This window comes from Sturnus vulgaris, unplaced genomic scaffold (genome assembly GCF_052056855.1).
Source record: "Sturnus vulgaris isolate bStuVul1 unplaced genomic scaffold, bStuVul1.hap1 Scaffold_282, whole genome shotgun sequence".
In the NCBI taxonomy this organism is placed as follows: Eukaryota; Metazoa; Chordata; class Aves; order Passeriformes; family Sturnidae; genus Sturnus; species Sturnus vulgaris.
The window spans coordinates 37,617-58,305 of NW_028276362.1; the positions used below are offsets into that span (position 1 = coordinate 37,617).

At 51.8% G+C, this 20,689-nt stretch overlaps 1 long non-coding RNA gene across 1 annotated transcript; it reads right to left on the reverse strand.

Annotated features, from left to right (window-relative positions):
- Nucleotides 1–11,677: 11,677 nt before the first annotated feature.
- LOC148217794 (uncharacterized) lies at nt 11,678–19,274 on the reverse strand. The gene is made up of 2 exons (XR_015800744.1): nt 19,004–19,274; nt 11,678–14,041 (listed from the first exon to the last, which is right to left on the reverse strand). It is a non-coding gene; the product is annotated as an uncharacterized LOC148217794 (long non-coding RNA).
- Between the last annotated feature and the right edge of the window lie 1,415 nt (nt 19,275–20,689).

Here is a 20,689-nt window from a genome sequence, read left to right on the forward strand (position 1 = left end):
CAACAGCGTGTTCTCAGTTCTGCGGGCAAGCACGCCCTCTTGCCTTGGCCCCGAGAGCAAAGTCCCGAGCGAGCACTCGACTCAGTGCAATGCACCCAGAAGGACGCTCTCGCTCGTCTTTCAAGGAGCCATTCCTAACAGCAGAAGCAGCAGAGGCACAAACTGCATGACGAGAAGGGACAACGTAGAACACGTCTCTGTCCTGGCACATTTTCGTGTGCGATACTTCCCTCCGGGTCTTCGGGCCTTGCGAAGCTCTGTGTACTGCGAGCGCTGCTACTCGCAGCTGAGGAGGACCGTGGAGCTAGCGGCGAATTCGGAGAGCTCTTCGCTGCACTGCGCCGCTCGCAAGCGGCTTCGTTCTTCGCCTTCTGCCGTCCGGCGAGAGCTGAACTCCAGCGGTCAGTTGCAGCTCTGCCCAACAGCGCGTTCTCAGTTCTGCGGGCAAGCACGCCCTCTTGCCTTGGCCCCGAGAGCAAAGTCCCGAGCGAGCACTCGACTCAGTGCAATGCACCCAGAAGGACGCTCTCGCTCGTCTTTCAAGGAGCGATTCCTAACAGCAGAAGCAGCAGAGGCACAAACTGCATGACGAGAAGGGACAACGTAGAACACGTCTCTGTCCTGGCACATTTTCGTGTGCGATACTTCCCTCCGGGTCTTCGGGCCTTGCGAAGCTCTGTGTACTGCGAGCGCTGCTACTCGCAGCTGAGGAGGACCGTGGAGCTAGCGGCGAATTCGGAGAGCTCTTCGCTGCACTGCGCCGCTCGCAAGCGGCTTCGTTCTTCGCCTTCTGCCGTCCGGCGAGAGCTGAACTCCAGCGGTCAGTTGCAGCTCTGCCCAACAGCGCGTTCTCAGTTCTGCGGGCAAGCACGCCCTCTTGCCTTGGCCCCGAGAGCAAAGTCCCGAGCGAGCACTCGACTCAGTGCAATGCACCCAGAAGGACGCTCTCGCTCGTCTTTCAAGGAGCGATTCCTAACAGCAGAAGCAGCAGAGGCACAAACTGCATGACGAGAAGGGACAACGTAGAACACGTCTCTGTCCTGGCACATTTTCGTGTGCGATACTTCCCTCCGGGTCTTCGGGCCTTGCGAAGCTCTGTGTACTGCGAGCGCTGCTACTCGCAGCTGAGGAGGACCGTGGAGCTAGCGGCGAATTCGGAGAGCTCTTCGCTGCACTGCGCCGCTCGCAAGCGGCTTCGTTCTTCGCCTTCTGCCGTCCGGCGAGAGCTGAACTCCAGCGGTCAGTTGCAGCTCTGCCCAACAGCGTGTTCTCAGTTCTGCGGGCAAGCACGCCCTCTTGCCTTGGCCCCGAGAGCAAAGTCCCGAGCGAGCACTCGACTCAGTGCAATGCACCCAGAAGGACGCTCTCGCTCGTCTTTCAAGGAGCGATTCCTAACAGCAGAAGCAGCAGAGGCACAAACTGCATGACGAGAAGGGACAACGTAGAACACGTCTCTGTCCTGGCACATTTTCGTGTGCGATACTTCCCTCCGGGTCTTCGGGCCTTGCGAAGCTCTGTGTACTGCGAGCGCTGCTACTCGCAGCTGAGGAGGACCGTGGAGCTAGCGGCGAATTCGGAGAGCTCTTCGCTGCACTGCGCCGCTCGCAAGCGGCTTCGTTCTTCGCCTTCTGCCGTCCGGCGAGAGCTGAACTCCAGCGGTCAGTTGCAGCTCTGCCCAACAGCGTGTTCTCAGTACTGCGGGCAAGCACGCCCTCTTGCCTTGGCCCCGAGAGCAAAGTCCCGAGCGAGCACTCGACTCAGTGCAATGCACCCAGAAGGACGCTCTCGCTCGTCTTTCAAGGAGCGATTCCTAACAGCAGAAGCAGCAGAGGCACAAACTGCATGACGAGAAGGGACAACGTAGAACACGTCTCTGTCCTGGCACATTTTCGTGTGCGAAACTTCCCTCCGGGTCTTCGGGCCTTGCGAAGCTCTGTGTACTGCGAGCGCTGCTACTCGCAGCTGAGGAGGACCGTGGAGCTAGCGGCGAATTCGGAGAGCTCTTCGCTGCACTGCGCCGCTCGCAAGCGGCTTCGTTCTTCGCCTTCTGCCGTCCGGCGAGAGCTGAACTCCAGCGGTCAGTTGCAGCTCTGCCCAACAGCGTGTTCTCAGTTCTGCGGGCAAGCACGCCCTCTTGCCTTGGCCCCGAGAGCAAAGTCCCGAGCGAGCACTCGACTCAGTGCAATGCACCCAGAAGGACGCTCTCGCTCGTCTTTCAAGGAGCGATTCCTAACAGCAGAAGCAGCAGAGGCACAAACTGCATGACGAGAAGGGACAACGTAGAACACGTCTCTGTCCTGGCACATTTTCGTGTGCGATACTTCCCTCCGGGTCTTCGGGCCTTGCGAAGCTCTGTGTACTGCGAGCGCTGCTACTCGCAGCTGAGGAGGACCGTGGAGCTAGCGGCGAATTCGGAGAGCTCTTCGCTGCACTGCGCCGCTCGCAAGCGGCTTCGTTCTTCGCCTTCTGCCGTCCGGCGAGAGCTGAACTCCAGCGGTCAGTTGCAGCTCTGCCCAACAGCGCGTTCTCAGTTCTGCGGGCAAGCACGCCCTCTTGCCTTGGCCCCGAGAGCAAAGTCCCGAGCGAGCACTCGACTCAGTGCAATGCACCCAGAAGGACGCTCTCGCTCGTCTTTCAAGGAGCCATTCCTAACAGCAGAAGCAGCAGAGGCACAAACTGCATGACGAGAAGGGACAACGTAGAACACGTCTCTGTCCTGGCACATTTTCGTGTGCGATACTTCCCTCCGGGTCTTCGGGCCTTGCGAAGCTCTGTGTACTGCGAGCGCTGCTACTCGCAGCTGAGGAGGACCGTGGAGCTGGCGGCGAATTCGGAGAGCTCTTCGCTGCACTGCGCCGCTCGCAAGCGGCTTCGTTCTTCGCCTTCTGCCGTCCGGCGAGAGCTGAACTCCAGCGGTCAGTTGCAGCTCTGCCCAACAGCGTGTTCTCAGTACTGCGGGCAAGCACGCCCTCTTGCCTTGGCCCCGAGAGCAAAGTCCCGAGCGAGCACTCGACTCAGTGCAATGCACCCAGAAGGACGCTCTCGCTCGTCTTTCAAGGAGCCATTCCTAACAGCAGAAGCAGCAGAGGCACAAACTGCATGACGAGAAGGGACAACGTAGAACACGTCTCTGTCCTGGCACATTTTCGTGTGCGAAACTTCCCTCCGGGTCTTCGGGCCTTGCGAAGCTCTGTGTACTGCGAGCGCTGCTACTCGCAGCTGAGGAGGACCGTGGAGCTAGCGGCGAATTCGGAGAGCTCTTCGCTGCACTGCGCCGCTCGCAAGCGGCTTCGTTCTTCGCCTTCTGCCGTCCGGCGAGAGCTGAACTCCAGCGGTCAGTTGCAGCTCTGCCCAACAGCGTGTTCTCAGTTCTGCGGGCAAGCACGCCCTCTTGCCTTGGCCCCGAGAGCAAAGTCCCGAGCGAGCACTCGACTCAGTGCAATGCACCCAGAAGGACGCTCTCGCTCGTCTTTCAAGGAGCCATTCCTAACAGCAGAAGCAGCAGAGGCACAAACTGCATGACGAGAAGGGACAACGTAGAACACGTCTCTGTCCTGGCACATTTTCGTGTGCGAAACTTCCCTCCGGGTCTTCGGTCCTTGCGAAGCTCTGTGTACTGCGAGTGCTGCTACTCGCAGCTGAGAAGGACCGTGGAGCTGGCGGCGAATTCGGAGAGCTCTTCGCTGCACTGCGCCGCTCGCAAGCGGCTTCGTTCTTCGCCTTCTGCCGTCCGGCGAGAGCTGAACTCCAGCGGTCAGTTGCAGCTCTGCCCAACAGCGTGTTCTCAGTTCTGCGGGCAAGCACGCCCTCTTGCCTTGGCCCCGAGAGCAAAGTCCCGAGCGAGCACTCGACTCAGTGCAATGCACCCAGAAGGACGCTCTCGCTCGTCTTTCAAGGAGCGATTCCTAACAGCAGAAGCAGCAGAGGCACAAACTGCATGACGAGAAGGGACAACGTAGAACACGTCTCTGTCCTGGCACATTTTCGTGTGCGAAACTTCCCTCCGGGTCTTCGGGCCTTGCGAAGCTCTGTGTACTGCGAGCGCTGCTACTCGCAGCTGAGAAGGACCGTGGAGCTGGCGGCGAATTCGGAGAGCTCTTCGCTGCACTGCGCCGCTCGCAAGCGGCTTCGTTCTTCGCCTTCTGCCGTCCGGCGAGAGCTGAACTCCAGCGGTCAGTTGCAGCTCTGCCCAACAGCGTGTTCTCAGTTCTGCGGGCAAGCACGCCCTCTTGCCTTGACCCCGAGAGCAAAGTCCCGAGCGAGCACTCGACTCAGTGCAATGCACCCAAAAGGACGCTCTCGCTCGTCTTTCAAGGAGCGATTCCTAACAGCAGAAGCAGCAGAGGCACAAACTGCATGACGAGAAGGGACAACGTAGAACACGTCTCTGTCCTGGCACATTTTCGTGTGCGATACTTCCCTCCGGGTCTTCGGGCCTTGCGAAGCTCTGTGTACTGCGAGCGCTGCTACTCGCAGCTGAGGAGGACCGTGGAGCTAGCGGCGAATTCGGAGAGCTCTTCGCTGCACTGCGCCGCTCTCAAGCGGCTTCGTTCTTCGCCTTCTGCCGTCCGGCGAGAGCTGAACTCCAGCGGTCAGTTGCAGCTCTGCCCAACAGCGCGTTCTCAGTTCTGCGGGCAAGCACGCCCTCTTGCCTTGGCCCCGAGAGCAAAGTCCCGAGCGAGCACTCGACTCAGTGCAATGCACCCAGAAGGACGCTCTCGCTCGTCTTTCAAGGAGCGATTCCTAACAGCAGAAGCAGCAGAGGCACAAACTGCATGACGAGAAGGGACAACGTAGAACACGTCTCTGTCCTGGCACATTTTCGTGTGCGATACTTCCCTCCGGGTCTTCGGGCCTTGCGAAGCTCTGTGTACTGCGAGCGCTGCTACTCGCAGCTGAGGAGGACCGTGGAGCTAGCGGCGAATTCGGAGAGCTCTTCGCTGCACTGCGCCGCTCGCAAGCGGCTTCGTTCTTCGCCTTCTGCCGTCCGGCGAGAGCTGAACTCCAGCGGTCAGTTGCAGCTCTGCCCAACAGCGCGTTCTCAGTTCTGCGGGCAAGCACGCCCTCTTGCCTTGGCCCCGAGAGCAAAGTCCCGAGCGAGCACTCGACTCAGTGCAATGCACCCAGAAGGACGCTCTCGCTCGTCTTTCAAGGAGCGATTCCTAACAGCAGAAGCAGCAGAGGCACAAACTGCATGACGAGAAGGGACAACGTAGAACACGTCTCTGTCCTGGCACATTTTCGTGTGCGATACTTCCCTCCGGGTCTTCGGGCCTTGCGAAGCTCTGTGTACTGCGAGCGCTGCTACTCGCAGCTGAGGAGGACCGTGGAGCTAGCGGCGAATTCGGAGAGCTCTTCGCTGCACTGCGCCGCTCTCAAGCGGCTTCGTTCTTCGCCTTCTGCCGTCCGGCGAGAGCTGAACTCCAGCGGTCAGTTGCAGCTCTGCCCAACAGCGCGTTCTCAGTTCTGCGGGCAAGCACGCCCTCTTGCCTTGGCCCCGAGAGCAAAGTCCCGAGCGAGCACTCGACTCAGTGCAATGCACCCAGAAGGACGCTCTCGCTCGTCTTTCAAGGAGCGATTCCTAACAGCAGAAGCAGCAGAGGCACAAACTGCATGACGAGAAGGGACAACGTAGAACACGTCTCTGTCCTGGCACATTTTCGTGTGCGATACTTCCCTCCGGGTCTTCGGGCCTTGCGAAGCTCTGTGTACTGCGAGCGCTGCTACTCGCAGCTGAGGAGGACCGTGGAGCTAGCGGCGAATTCGGAGAGCTCTTCGCTGCACTGCGCCGCTCGCAAGCGGCTTCGTTCTTCGCCTTCTGCCGTCCGGCGAGAGCTGAACTCCAGCGGTCAGTTGCAGCTCTGCCCAACAGCGTGTTCTCAGTACTGCGGGCAAGCACGCCCTCTTGCCTTGGCCCCGAGAGCAAAGTCCCGAGCGAGCACTCGACTCAGTGCAATGCACCCAGAAGGACGCTCTCGCTCGTCTTTCAAGGAGCCATTCCTAACAGCAGAAGCAGCAGAGGCACAAACTGCATGACGAGAAGGGACAACGTAGAACACGTCTCTGTCCTGGCACATTTTCGTGTGCGAAACTTCCCTCCGGGTCTTCGGGCCTTGCGAAGCTCTGTGTACTGCGAGCGCTGCTACTCGCAGCTGAGGAGGACCGTGGAGCTAGCGGCGAATTCGGAGAGCTCTTCGCTGCACTGCGCCGCTCGCAAGCGGCTTCGTTCTTCGCCTTCTGCCGTCCGGCGAGAGCTGAACTCCAGCGGTCAGTTGCAGCTCTGCCCAACAGCGTGTTCTCAGTTCTGCGGGCAAGCACGCCCTCTTGCCTTGGCCCCGAGAGCAAAGTCCCGAGCGAGCACTCGACTCAGTGCAATGCACCCAGAAGGACGCTCTCGCTCGTCTTTCAAGGAGCGATTCCTAACAGCAGAAGCAGCAGAGGCACAAACTGCATGACGAGAAGGGACAACGTAGAACACGTCTCTGTCCTGGCACATTTTCGTGTGCGATACTTCCCTCCGGGTCTTCGGGCCTTGCGAAGCTCTGTGTACTGCGAGCGCTGCTACTCGCAGCTGAGGAGGACCGTGGAGCTAGCGGCGAATTCGGAGAGCTCTTCGCTGCACTGCGCCGCTCGCAAGCGGCTTCGTTCTTCGCCTTCTGCCGTCCGGCGAGAGCTGAACTCCAGCGGTCAGTTGCAGCTCTGCCCAACAGCGTGTTCTCAGTTCTGCGGGCAAGCACGCCCTCTTGCCTTGGCCCCGAGAGCAAAGTCCCGAGCGAGCACTCGACTCAGTGCAATGCACCCAGAAGGACGCTCTCGCTCGTCTTTCAAGGAGCGATTCCTAACAGCAGAAGCAGCAGAGGCACAAACTGCATGACGAGAAGGGACAACGTAGAACACGTCTCTGTCCTGGCACATTTTCGTGTGCGATACTTCCCTCCGGGTCTTCGGGCCTTGCGAAGCTCTGTGTACTGCGAGCGCTGCTACTCGCAGCTGAGGAGGACCGTGGAGCTAGCGGCGAATTCGGAGAGCTCTTCGCTGCACTGCGCCGCTCGCAAGCGGCTTCGTTCTTTGCCTTCTGCCGTCCGGCGAGAGCTGAACTCCAGCGGTCAGTTGCAGCTCTGCCCAACAGCGTGTTCTCAGTTCTGCGGGCAAGCACGCCCTCTTGCCTTGGCCCCGAGAGCAAAGTCCCGAGCGAGCACTCGACTCAGTGCAATGCACCCAGAAGGACGCTCTCGCTCGTCTTTCAAGGAGCGATTCCTAACAGCAGAAGCAGCAGAGGCACAAACTGCATGACGAGAAGGGACAACGTAGAACACGTCTCTGTCCTGGCACATTTTCGTGTGCGATACTTCCCTCCGGGTCTTCGGGCCTTGCGAAGCTCTGTGTACTGCGAGCGCTGCTACTCGCAGCTGAGGAGGACCGTGGAGCTAGCGGCGAATTCGGAGAGCTCTTCGCTGCACTGCGCCGCTCGCAAGCGGCTTCGTTCTTCGCCTTCTGCCGTCCGGCGAGAGCTGAACTCCAGCGGTCAGTTGCAGCTCTGCCCAACAGCGTGTTCTCAGTTCTGCGGGCAAGCACGCCCTCTTGCCTTGGCCCCGAGAGCAAAGTCCCGAGCGAGCACTCGACTCAGTGCAATGCACCCAGAAGGACGCTCTCGCTCGTCTTTCAAGGAGCGATTCCTAACAGCAGAAGCAGCAGAGGCACAAACTGCATGACGAGAAGGGACAACGTAGAACACGTCTCTGTCCTGGCACATTTTCGTGTGCGATACTTCCCTCCGGGTCTTCGGGCCTTGCGAAGCTCTATGTACTGTGAGCGCTGCTACTTGCAGCTGAGAAAGACCGTGGAGCTAGCGGCGAATTCGGAGAGCGCTGAGCACGTAGTCAAGAAGCGAGACGTGGCCCTGCAACGCGGTGCTAATAGCAGCTTCCTCGCGGCGGGGGCGAGCTCCGGCCACAAGACATTCTCGTCCTGGCAACGGATCTCTGTGAAGGGCGTAGGCGAAAAGCTTTCGTTTTCCATTCGAACTGCGATAGAGGCAGACTGTTGCACGGAGCTCTGAGAACAAAGGTGCACGCCCTAGGCGGGCTTGGGCAGAAGCAGCGTTCTCTAGCTCTTGGCTGCCGGCGCACTTGTGGTTGTGTGGCGCCCTTGCAGCGGCTTCTGGCCGCCGGCAAGTGAAAGCGGCTCCACGCTTGGGCGAGGGCGGTGAACGAAGCGGCACTAGTCCCGTGCTTGTGTGCACCACGTTACAGGCTACTAGGAGAGGAAGGTGGTTGACTCTCGCTTGCCTTCCCAAGTGCCCTTAGCAGTCGGAAGGAGCAAGCTGAAGCACTGCTGCTTGTGCTGCTCCTTGGTTCCCTTGCAGCCCGCTCTGAAAGCATTGGCGGTCGCTTCTAGGCGCCGAGTTGCACACAGCACCACTGTAAGTGCCGCGGAGAAGGGAAATCCAGAGTGCAGCGAGGAGCTGGACGTGGCTTACGTGCAGTAAGGAGAAGGTGAACCTAGGCACTGCCTCTTCAATCTGGCCGCCTCTGCTCTGGTAGCAACTTTTGCAAGTCGGCAGAGGGAGCTGCGAGTATGTAGAACGGAGGGCAGCGAGACGCCGTGTGTTATGCGCCCTTTCAGGGCTGCTGCCAGGGTGCTACTTTAAGAACGCCTTCTTCTTCCTCGCGTCCTTCCTCCACTATAGTCTCCTGGATTCACCTGAGACTCTTCCTAGGCATCTCCCTGATCCTTTTTGCAATGAGTCTCACATCATTCTCCTGAAGAAACTGTCTGCTTATGGTTTGCATGGGTGGGCTGTTTGCTGGGTGACAAACTGGGTGATGGCCAGGCCCACAGAGTGGTGGGAAATAGAGTTCATCCAGCTGGTCCCCAAGGCTCAGTCTTGGGCCCAGTCCTGTTTAATATCTTGCTCAGTGTTCTGGACAAGGGCATAGAGTACACGCCCAGGAAGTTCACAGATGATGCAAAATTGGCTGGTAGTGTTTTTTTCTTCTGGAGGACAGCAGGCTCTGCTTCTTCTTCCTCCTGTTCTGAGGTCGCTGCTCCCTCTTCATCCCTCATTAAGTGTGCTGATTTTGTCACTTGGATGAGAAAACAAACAATTTTAGCAACAATACTAGTGGCAGGGTACAAGAAAGGAAGAGTTCACACGAATCCCCCCCCCCCCCCCCGCCCAACAACAGAAAATACCTGATGGCTCCTCTGCCCAGCTTACTGACTACACCGGAACCCATTGTCCCCCAAAGATACTCCCTTCTCCCTGCCCCCAGCCATGATGTGAGATGGAATAGAATAACTAAGATTAAGATTCTCCCTATATAACTCCATCATACTTCGATTCTGGGAAAAAAAATTTCTTGAAGTTCTATCATTTCAGATCATTTGAATTTGAATTTGCATACTAAAAAGTCTAGCCAGAAACTCATGACAATATTAATAGCCCATTCTAGAATGTCCGAGATGATAGACACTTCTTTCAAGAGAATGTGATACCTCACGTGACTTCTCCAGAATTTAAATGAACAGCGGGAGTAGTCTACAAGATTCTTGCTGCCATCTGGATTTCCTGGTATTTGGCTGGTCTATGTAAACCAACCAGCTATTCAGCAGAGGGAATATTAGTGTGATACTTGATGGTATGTGAGATGGAACACAGTAATTTATGGCTTTTTGCATAGTGATGAAGCTGTAAAGAAAGCTCCGTAATGCTCAGACAAGAAGGCTGCTGGACTTCAAGCAGCAAAGGCCCAAAACGAACCAGTGAAAAGGTGTCATTGAAAAAAAAAAAAAAAGCCAGGTGGGGAGCAAAGTGATACTTAAGGGCAGTTTACTGAAAGAGGGAATCTAGTGAAAAAAAAAGTCCAAGAGTGAAGGAATAACAGAGAAAATGAAACTAAGGAAGGAAATCAATCTCAGCTAATCATTTCAGAAGCTAACAAGTTGTCATTGCAATGACGCATAAAGTGAGAAAAAATAAATATGTCTGCGCCAAAATCTGAAATATGAACTTTATTGCATTCTGTCTTCCACGGAATCATACAACAGTCTGTGATTAAAGATCATGTAGTCCAACTTCCTTGCCAGGTAGATCTTACAGTAGATGAAATTGCTCAAGACTAGCCAAACTGATAAGGAGCACTCTCAATGATGGGGCATCCACAACTTCTCTGGAACACCCGTTTGAGTGTCTCACCAGCTTCATTGTAGAAAAGTTTTTCCTTTTAGCCAATCTAAACCTAGTCTCAGTTTGAAAGCATGGCCCCTTATCCTGTCTCTGCAAACTTTCCTAAAAAGTCTTTCTCCATTTGTCTTATACCCTCTTTACATATTCAAAGGCCACAATACTGTCTCTCCAGAAACCTCTCTTCTCCAGGCTAAAAGATCCTACTTTTCACAAGAACCAGGTCATAAACTGAGATGGAAGACATCTCAGGAGATCAGATCATCCAACAGCTCAGCGTAAGAATAGCTCTGAAGTCAGATCAACTAGCTTAGGGCTGTGTCTGTTTGAATTTTGAAAATTAGCAGGACTTGAAATGCTTCAAGGAAGAGAACTCTGGGTGGCTCCAGAAACAGCCTGAGAAACTCGAGCAAACTCGAAACCTCAGAAACTACCACTGCTTTCTCTCCCTCAGCCCAAGCAGTCCCAAAGAAGAAGTGTTCCCAGCAGGCTGGGATAGCACACATATACACTACATATACGTGACAGGCATCGCCAGCAGCCACATCCTGCTCCTTTCTGTGGCTGGCAAGAGTGAGACTGGATGTTTACATGTGGGCAACCTGGGTCCCTCCAGCAGCTCACACACTCAGCCTGCCCAGTGACCCCACTGAATTCCAGTATTAGCAGTGTGCCAAGGCCACAGCACTATTCTGCTTGCTGGCACAGACCATCACACGCCTCCTAAATCAGTCAGGACTCCCCTGGTCCCACAGCCAGCACCCCACTTGCCCTCCGCCAGGCCACTGCCATTGTTCACCAACTTCTCCACTTTGATCTTTGCTGGTGCTCTCAACACTGGCACACCCAGATGTTCTGCAGCTGTTGTCTCCTGGTGGAAAGGACTTGTAAAGCCATGTTTCCTAACAGGACTTCCACAACCTTTCAAAGCAACCTTTACTGGGGTATGAACAATCTCATTCAAATGTCAACATTTCTTTTCCCGTATGTGAAATCAGAATTTCCTTCTTCCGGGCATGCCCAAAACAAGGCACAAACTACATTGTGCCTTCTGTTTCACATGCTGACTCGTTTGTAAACAATGCTAGGAGAATACCTGTTTTGATCCAAGCTAATCTCTGGCCCTTATAGTGCTTTCGGTAGTTAGTTTTGCTTTGTTATTTACTTGATGTCCCATTGAATTGTTGAATCATAAACAGACTACCTGTCTGTATAGCAGCATAGCAGTGATGAATAAATGCAAGAGAAGGAGCAAGGTGATTGTTTGCTAGACTCTTCCTAGAAACTGAGAAATCTGTTACTTAATGCTGACCACAGCAGATGGAGGAAGCATCCTACATGATGTCAAAGCAATGAAGCTGTAATCACTTTTATGATTACAGTCAAGGCACTGCTTTTGCCACCATAAGTGGAGTGCAGGGAATCTTAAAAGACGACACTCTAACTGTTGTCCATGCTTGTCGGAGAAGGGAGACACGGACACCAATTCGGTCATCTGCGAAGTCTCGTTTATTGATAATTAGAGTGGCGATTAAATACAGTGCTTAATTAACTCATGCATATTGCAAAAGCTAAGCTCATCATTGGTTGCCTTGCCATATGCGTCACTATGCTGATTGGCTAAGTTTATAGCTACACTTTTGCAATTTCATGGCTAACAGAGTCCTTCTAGTTCTTCTTTTACAGTCTGTCTTTGTTCATCTTATCACAAGTCTACGTGCTTTCCCTCTTGCTATGCCCTTGAGGCTGAGGCCTGCTTTGTCAGCCTGACTAAATTGATCTGACTATGGCCTCTCTCTTCTAGCCATTCCTGCACCAGGCTCTCTACACTTCCCCCGTTTTCTTTTTGAGCGAGAAGATTAGTATGCCAAGCCTTGCTAATAGTTTTTTGGATGAAATTTTGTAAGCAAGTTATCAAGCAAGGAAGCAACAAAGCTAAGCATAAGAATACGCCTAAGATCATGATAGCATACTTAATGATGGTTTGAATCCATCCTCCAAAGCCTAGGCTTTTTAGCCATTCATCAATGTCCCAACCATTTTGCTCCTTTAGGTCATGTAGTCTGTTTTGTATGTCTCGTATCTTTTTGTGAATGGATACAGAGTGGTCAGACAAATTCATGCAGCACATTCCCTCAAATTCCTTACAACCGTGTCCTTGCGCTAGTAGTAGAAAATTAATGGCTGCTCTGTTTTGCAGTACTGCATGGTTAACACTTGAGACATCCCTGGCCATCATGTCTAACACCTGAGAGGTGGTGTTAAATTCATCTTTTGCCCAGCACCCTAACTGTTCGGCTAGGGCCATAGCTTTTCTGGCTGCTGCGTGAGGGAGGAGTACAGCAGTTGCTACCTGTCTAAAGTCACTCCAAAAATGTGGTTGCCCTATGCCGGTGCAGTCAAGATCATGTAAACTGCGTTTTGTTCGATTGGCATTGCTTGCAAGTTGCATGAGAGTAGTTACATTGGGATGAAACATGGCTAGTTTCCCTAGATAGCAGGGTCCCCCTTGTGGCCTCACTGGAATACCATTCCAGGCACGATCCCCACAAATTAAAAATATTCCTGGGGGTAGTGCTCTTGCCTTTGTGATGTACCTACCGTTACATTTGGGGTAGAGTTGAGTATGAATTGTTGGTAGATTACTAAGAGCTGAATTAAGGGTTGCAAAGTTTTTGTCTTTTAAGGGCATAAAACTAAACCATCCTCCTGCATTTCTTCCCATTGATGCGTTAATGCTTCCGAAGAGGTCAATCTCTTCCGGAGGGGAGGCTAAGGTTTTGCCTAAAGCTAGAACAAATTCACATTGCCAGCATCCATCATGTTGTGAGGGATTACTACTAGGGAAAGTACAACCCTGCAACAAATCATCATCCCTTTTTGTAGGTAGGTTGCTATTATTAAGATACCCTGCAAACTCTTTTGGTTTCCAAACTGGCAATCCTACAAGACAAGTTTTGAAAGGATTTTGCGCTCCCCCCAAGCTCAAGCAGATTGATTCTTGCTTTGTTATGTTAGCAAATGTTACCCATACATTTTCTCTAGGTGTGTACTCCATTGGAAAAGCATTTGTGTAAGCAAAGTTAGTAAGCGTAAGCAGTGTGATGAGTATCATTTTCGTTGCTTACGTGGCTTCTCCCTCCTGTATTTTGGATTGTCTGCTGCTATGTGCCACTGCTTTACCTTTTCTATGCACTGGTCTAATACTTCTTCAGGGTCGGTACCTGGCTTAACTGGTCCTACCCGAGGGAAAGGTAGATATGGCACTTTAGTCATGCACCTGGCAGCAACAATGCAAGATTTTGCAGTGATTTTCTGCCTCCAGAGCCAATTAGTTACTTCCCACCGGGCCCAAGCTAACATAAGCTGTTCTGGTGCTTCATACACACTCCGGACTTGTACAAACGGTACTCCTGCTTCCCCTTCTAATGCTGCACCCCAGCTTGAGCGTCTTTGGTCTTTCCTTTGACACTCTTGGCACCACAATTTATATACTGCTCTTTGTCTTACCCATGAGCAGTCCCCACAGCCCCCACACTTTAAAGCCACCCAAGCTTCACACCACGCCTTCCCACACGCGCAACAAGGGCGACCGTTAAGGCGTTGTTCCTCCCGGTAGGCGTGGTAGGCGTGATACTCGATCCACTCCACCCAGTTCGGTGGCGGCCGTTGTAGTGCCTTGCGGACAGCGCGTTTATATGGTGCTAGTTTCTGTAAATAGGGCCGTAAGGTCACCGTCAACTTCTGTTGTATCCGCTCTCGGTCGTCTGGAGCTAATGGTGTCCTCAGGAATCTTTCCACCAACTCGCTCATTTAGGATAGGTTTCACCCACCTAGCAGGGACCCAAACTGTTCCTGTGGGAGTAGAAACACAAACATAACCTCTGCCCCAGTATATTACTTTAGCAGGGCCATTCCATATCCCTGTTTTTGGATCCCGGTACTTTACCCACGCTTTTTCGCTTTCTGCCTTGTTACCTTCCCTTTTTCCTCTATGCCTAATTGCAGGCGGCTCCACCTCTTCCCCAAACACACACAAAAAATTCATGACATAAAGAACCTTAGCTAACCTTTCTTGTGGATCTTCTATGGATTTGTGTTTGAGTAGGTACTGTTTAAGTGTCCCATTGGCTCTTTCTACTATGGCTTGTCCTGTGGGTGAGTGTGGTACTCCTGTGATGTGTTTAATTCCCCAGAGTCTCATGAACTGGCTTACTCTCTTGCCGACATAGGCTGGTCCATTGTCGGTCTTTATTTCCCTAGGCATTCCCATGACTGCAAAGCAACTTGTTAGGTGCCTTATTACATGGATTGCCTTTTCTCCTGTTTGTGCGGTAGCCCAAATGTACTTGCTGTAGGTGTCTATTGTGACGTGTACATATTTGAGCCTACCAAATTCTGTTACGTGTGTAACGTCCATTTGCCAAATTTCATTACTTTCTAGACCCCGAGGATTTACCCCACACCCAAGACCCACCCCACTGTTGTGATGACTGCAGGTGGGACAAGCTCTCACTATTGCCTTGGCTTCTTGTATGCCTATTTTGAACTCGCGCACCAATCCCTTAGCATTCTGGTGAAATCGTGTGTGTGACTCTCTTGCCTCAATTCCCCTATCATCTGCTACATTCATGACCAGTCTATCTGCCCTGGCATTGCCTTCACCCAAGCCTACATCCCACTTGTGGCTTCTGATGTGTATGATACAATAAGGCTTAAACCTTGCTCCTACTGCTCGCTTTAGCTGCAGCAAGAGTTCATAGAGTCTTTTGTTTTGCACCTCTTTCACAGAGGCATCCTCAATTCTCTGTGCTACTCCTGCAACATAAAACGAGTCAGTGACCACATTCAAAGGCCCTTGCAGTTCACTTAATGCCCACACAACAGCAAGCAATTCCAATGTTTGTAAACTGTCCTCTGGAGCAGCGTCTATTATCTGCTTTTTCCATCGAGGGCCTTCTTTCCAGGTGATGGCTGCCCTCCTCGATTTCTTTCCGGCATCCGTGAATGCTGTGATGGCACCCGCTATTGGCTGTTCCGATCGTGTTGGCTTTAATACCCAGTCCCAATTTCCTAACCACTGAAGATGACGTGGTGTCAGCGGTCCTGTGTTGACTGCTGCTCCAGCTTCCAGCAAAGCCGTTTGTAAGTCCTCAGAGTTGAGGAGGTACCAATCTAAGTCCTCCTTTTTCATGGGTAGGTGGATTGCGGTTGGACCTGTTCCGGTGATTTCCAGAATCCTTACCCGACCCTTACGAATCAAGGTAGCTACTTGTTCGATTTTTGTACTGATTGTCCTTTTTGCTTGTAAAGGTGGAGTTATCCATTCTAGTACCTGTATCTCCCCCGTTTTCTTTTGTGTTTGTGTAAGTGCTCCAAGTAGATGATCAGGAGTATTCCAAATGGTAAGGTCTATAGGTAATGATACATTCCGGCGGGAGACAAATCCTTCATTGACGCAGCGAATAATGCCATTGAGAGCGTCTTTTTGTTGTGGTGTCATGGTTACAGGTGTGGTTGGATCAGTCCCCTTGAGCAGTGGTCTGAGGGATTCTAGCAGAGAGTTGGGTATCCCAACAATTGGTTTGAGCCACTGTAGATCTCCTAGTAAGTGTTGTGCTTCGTTTAGATTGGTGATCTTTGTAGCAATTTGAAGTTTTTGCGGCCGTACGATTTGATTTGTAATAGTCCATCTCAGATACTTCCATGGTGTAGATTGCTGTATCTTTTCTGGAGCTATCATGAGAGATGCTTTTGCTAAGGTGTTTCGAATTTCTTGCATTTGAATATTTGTAAATACTGTTTTCTGGGCGAATAGGATGTCGTCCATGTAATGGTAAATAATTGTGTCAGGCCATTTTAGTCTTAGGGGTTGCAAGGCTGCATCAACATATAATTGGCATAAAGTAGGTGAGTTTTTCATGCCTTGTGGAAGAACAGTCCATTCATATCTTTTGTCAGGTTCCCCCCTGTTAATTGCCGGTAGGGTAAATGCAAATCTTTTTGTATCTTGGGGGTGTAAGGCTATAGTAAAAAAGCAGTCCTTTAAATCAATAATTAAAAGAGGCCAATGTTGTGGGAGCATGGCTGGATTGGGAAGTCCTGGTTGTAATGCTCCCATTGCTTCCATTTGATCATTTACTGCTCTTAAATCATGCAAAAGACGATATTTCCCTGATTTCTTTTTAATCACAAAAATTGGCGTGTTCCATGGGCTTGTGGAAAGTTTTAAATGTCCTTGTTGAAATTGTTCTTTCACGAGTTGATGTGCTTGTATTAGACTTTCCCTTTTTAGAGGCCATTGCTTAACCATTACCGGTTCATTGGTAGTCCAGGTGATTGGAATTGGGAAAGTCCAAGCAATGGCAATTACCCCAAAGGGTGCTCGTTGGATAGAACGACCCCAAGCTGAGCTAAAATGTCCCTTCCAATTAGACAATGTACCATGGGCGGTAACGCAACTACTGATAACACAGTTACCAAGTCCTGCCCATCTATAGTAACCCTTATTGGGGGCGTTTTCTTTGCGAGGGTAAACCCTCCGACGCCCGTCACGGTATTTGTGGTTTGTAATGATGGCCAATCACAGGGCCACTTTTCTGGAGAAACAATGCTGGTATCTGCTCCAGTGTCTAAAAGTCCCATCATTTTTATTGTACGTCCTGCATAGGTGAACTTTACCTCCTTTTTGGGTCTAGTATTGAGATCCATTGTGAGCAGAGCAACACCAGAGGACCCAAAACCTTGGTCCTTGCGCGGGGTTTGTGTTTGTGGTTGAACACCCCGGCTTAACTGTGGAAGTGGAATAAATTGAGCAATACGTTGATTTGCCTCAATCGTTAGAGGAGGAAAAGGAGTATAAACTATTATTTGTATTTCCCCAGTGTAGTCTGCATCAATGACACCTGGTAGTACAAACAATCCTAAAATGGAGCTCGATGAGCGTCCCACTATTAGTCCTCCAAAAGCTTGTCCTTTAATAGTTACCGGGCTTTGTACTCCAGTTGGGACTTTAGCGGGGCGTGTTGTTAATAATGATGTTTTTATTGCGGCTGCCAAGTCGAGTCCCAGGCTCCCTGTTGTGGCTGGTTGCAGACAGGAGATGGCGCTGATGCTACGGCGGCTACTTGTGTCTGGGCGCGGCTGCCGGGCGCGCTCCGCCTGGAGTTTCCCGATTGGCGGCGACAAGCTGACGTGTTGTGGGTGTTGTTTTGGCAGTTCTGGCACCACACTTCTGAGGCTCGGCAGTCTCGTCGAAAATGGCCTCCGTTTCCGCATCTAAAGCATCGCGTTGAAGGAGGTCGGCGGTTGTTCGCTGTGGCCGGTGCTGCTGTGGAAGCACGGAGCGGGGCAAGAGCAGCTAGTACCTGTGACTGTGTGGATTCAGCTTGTTTCTGCAGCCCTAAGCCTATTTCTTTTAGTGCATTGATTAAGAAAACCTGTGACCCTGATGGCTGCAGCGCCATTCTTTTTAATGCCTCTTCTATCGTCCAATTAGCTCCTAGAGTTGACAATACCCTCTTTGTTGCCTCATTGCTATTTTGTAACGCACATTGCTTTAACATCGCCCCTCTCATATACTCTGGAACTCCTGCCCTGTCGATAGCAGCGGTAGCCTTATCTACAAAATCCCCAAAGGATTTTTCCCTTCCTTGTTTTATTCCCATATACATGGGTATACCTGAGCTATCTTTCACCTGATCAATAGCAGTTCTTACGATACGCATGGCTTCTCTAACCCTGTCGGCCCCCGGGAGTAACTGAGTTTCTGACCTGCGGAATGCACCCACTCCCATTAACTCATCTGCTGTAATTCCGGCTAAGGGATCACCCTGACCTCTTTGTACTGCAACTGCCTCGGCAACAAGAGCTTGCCAGTGAGCATTAAATAGCATTTGCTGATGTGGTGTGAAAATTAATTTTGCTATGCTTTTTAAATCATTTGGCAGTAATAAATATGTGTCAAATAGATAGTCTAGCATTTGCTTGGCTGGCTCGCTGCGAAACCCGAACTGACTCACTGTCTGCCGTAACTGTGCTAGCAACTTCCAATCAAGTGGTTCATACTCTCCCACTTGTACAGCTTGTCCTTGTTGGTTTACTCCCTGTGTGTATGTTACAGGAAAGGTCCAGACTTTGGCTGCGCTCACAGCGGCGTCATCCCCAGTCTTCAGGCCGTGTCTAGCTAGCATATTCCATGCCTCCCTCCTCTGCCTTGCCACTTCCCCCCGTAGGTCGCTTTCCGCCCTAGGGACAGGATTTGGCTCACTGGCAGGTTTAGGGGTGCTAGATTCAGGCCGACAAGGGGATTCTACGCCGCAAGGTTGGGATATTCCGCTCTCTGCAATTACCTCCTCTGCTTTGTCAGCGTTATTTCCCAGTTCTTCTGAGGGGGGTGCAGAGGGCCAAGTGCAACTAGCCCCATCGGCCATTCCTGCCGTGTCTCTAAGAATAGGTATTTCAACCCTTCTTGTGCTTGGTGCAAGGGGCTCATTATCACCATACTGAGCATTTCTTTTATATGCCTCTACTGCCTGCTGTGCCGCCCTTTTCTCTGCCTGTTGCTTTAAGAGCGCGTTATGAACTACTTGCCAAATTTTTCCTAACTTTTTTGCTGTCTTATCATCTCCTAATACTGCCTCCCACAGTACATCTCCTAACTTACGCCACTCATTTAACTCATGCACACTATGAGGGTTAGTGAATAAGCCTTTAGCAGAACCCCAGGCTAACAACCCCGGTATGTCCTTCCTGGGATTAAGCTCTTTTAGCCCTAACTTATCTATATGTGCTATAAATAAATCATATGCTGCTTGCCTGTCCATTTTTTACCGTCGGCGCCGTTGCAACTCTCCGGCTTCGGCAGCACGTATGGCCCAGGACCACCTCTGTAGCTCCTGAGGGTGTCTTTCCTACGTCGTTTGACACCGACCCGGTTGCAGCAGGCCCCAAACTCAACTTAACCGACCGTGGCGCGTTCTCCCCCGTTTTCTTTTTCAGCGACGGAGGCACGCGTCGGGGTCACCATTTGTCGGAGAAGGGAGACACGGACACCAATTCGGTCATCTGCAAAGTCTCGTTTATTGATAATTAGAGTGGCGATTAAATACAGTGCTTAATTAACTCATGCATATTGCAAAAGCTAAGCTCATCATTGGTTGCCTTGCCATATGCGTCACTATGCTGATTGGCTAAGTTTATAGCTACACTTTTGCAATTTCATGGCTAACAGAGTCCTTCTAGTTCTTCTTTTACAGTCTGTCTTTGTTCATCTTATCACAAGTCTACGTGCTTTCCCTCTTGCTATGCCCTTGAGGCTGAGGCCTGCTTTGTCAGCCTGACTAAATTGATCTGACTATGGCCTCTCTCTTCTAGCCATTCCTGCACCAGGCTCTCTACACATGCTCACTGAGAAAATAATGCTTTTACAGCAGAGCAGGTCTCACCGCAGCTAAATCATGGCTTCAACTGTACACCGCCTTCAAAAAAGCCCACAAAAACACAAATGAAAGGATTTGGAACCCAAGGGAATCTCGGATTGTGACATCAGCTCACTCTGGATTCTTTCCAAATTCTCAATTCCATTTTCTTCCGAGCCAATTATCCCACCTAACTTGAGATGTAATTTATGGATTTCCAACACATCTAGTTACCTTAGAATTAGATTGCCACTAGCCAAAAAGACAGAAACAAGCAGTTAAGTGAAGACTGAAACCATGGGTGTTTAGAACAGCAAAACTTGGGCGAAACTATTCTTAAGAAAACCAAAACTTTTAGGACTTACCCATGTATTTTTGGAGGTGGAAAAAGTTTTACATCGAAAAGTCCCTAGGGAACTCTCTTCAGTGCCTGGAGAGCCGCTGTCGCTCGCCTTTCAAGGACCTATTCGTCACAGCAGAGGCAGCAGAGCACAAGATGGCCGACGAGAAGGGGCAGTGTAGAACTCTCTGTCTGTCTGTGTCTCTACTCAGTGTAGAACGTCTCTATCCTGGCACATTTTCGAGTACGATACTTCCCTCCGGGTCTTCGGTCCTTGCGAAGCTCTATGTACTGTGAGCGCTGCTACTTGCAGCTGAGAAAGACCGTGGAGCTAGCGGCGAATTCGGAGAGCGCTGAGCACGTAGTCAAGAAGCGAGACGTGACCCTGCAACGCGGTGCTAAGAGCAGCTTCGGCCACAAGGCATTCTCGTCCTAGCAACGGATCTCTGTGACGGGTGTAGGCGAAAAGCTTTCGTTTTCCATTCGAACTGCGAGAGAGGCAGACTGTTGCACGGAGCTCTGAGAACAAAGGTGCACGCCCTAGGCGGGCTTGGGCAGAAGCAGCGTTCTCTAGCTCTTGGCTGCCGGCGCACTTGTGGTTGTGTGGCGCCCTTGCAGCGGCTTCTGGCCGCCGGCAAGTGAAAGCGGCTCCACGCTTGGGCGAGGGCGGTGAACGAAGCGGCACTAGTCCCGTGCTTGTGTGCACCACGTTACAGGCTACTAGGAGAGGAAGGTGGTTGACTC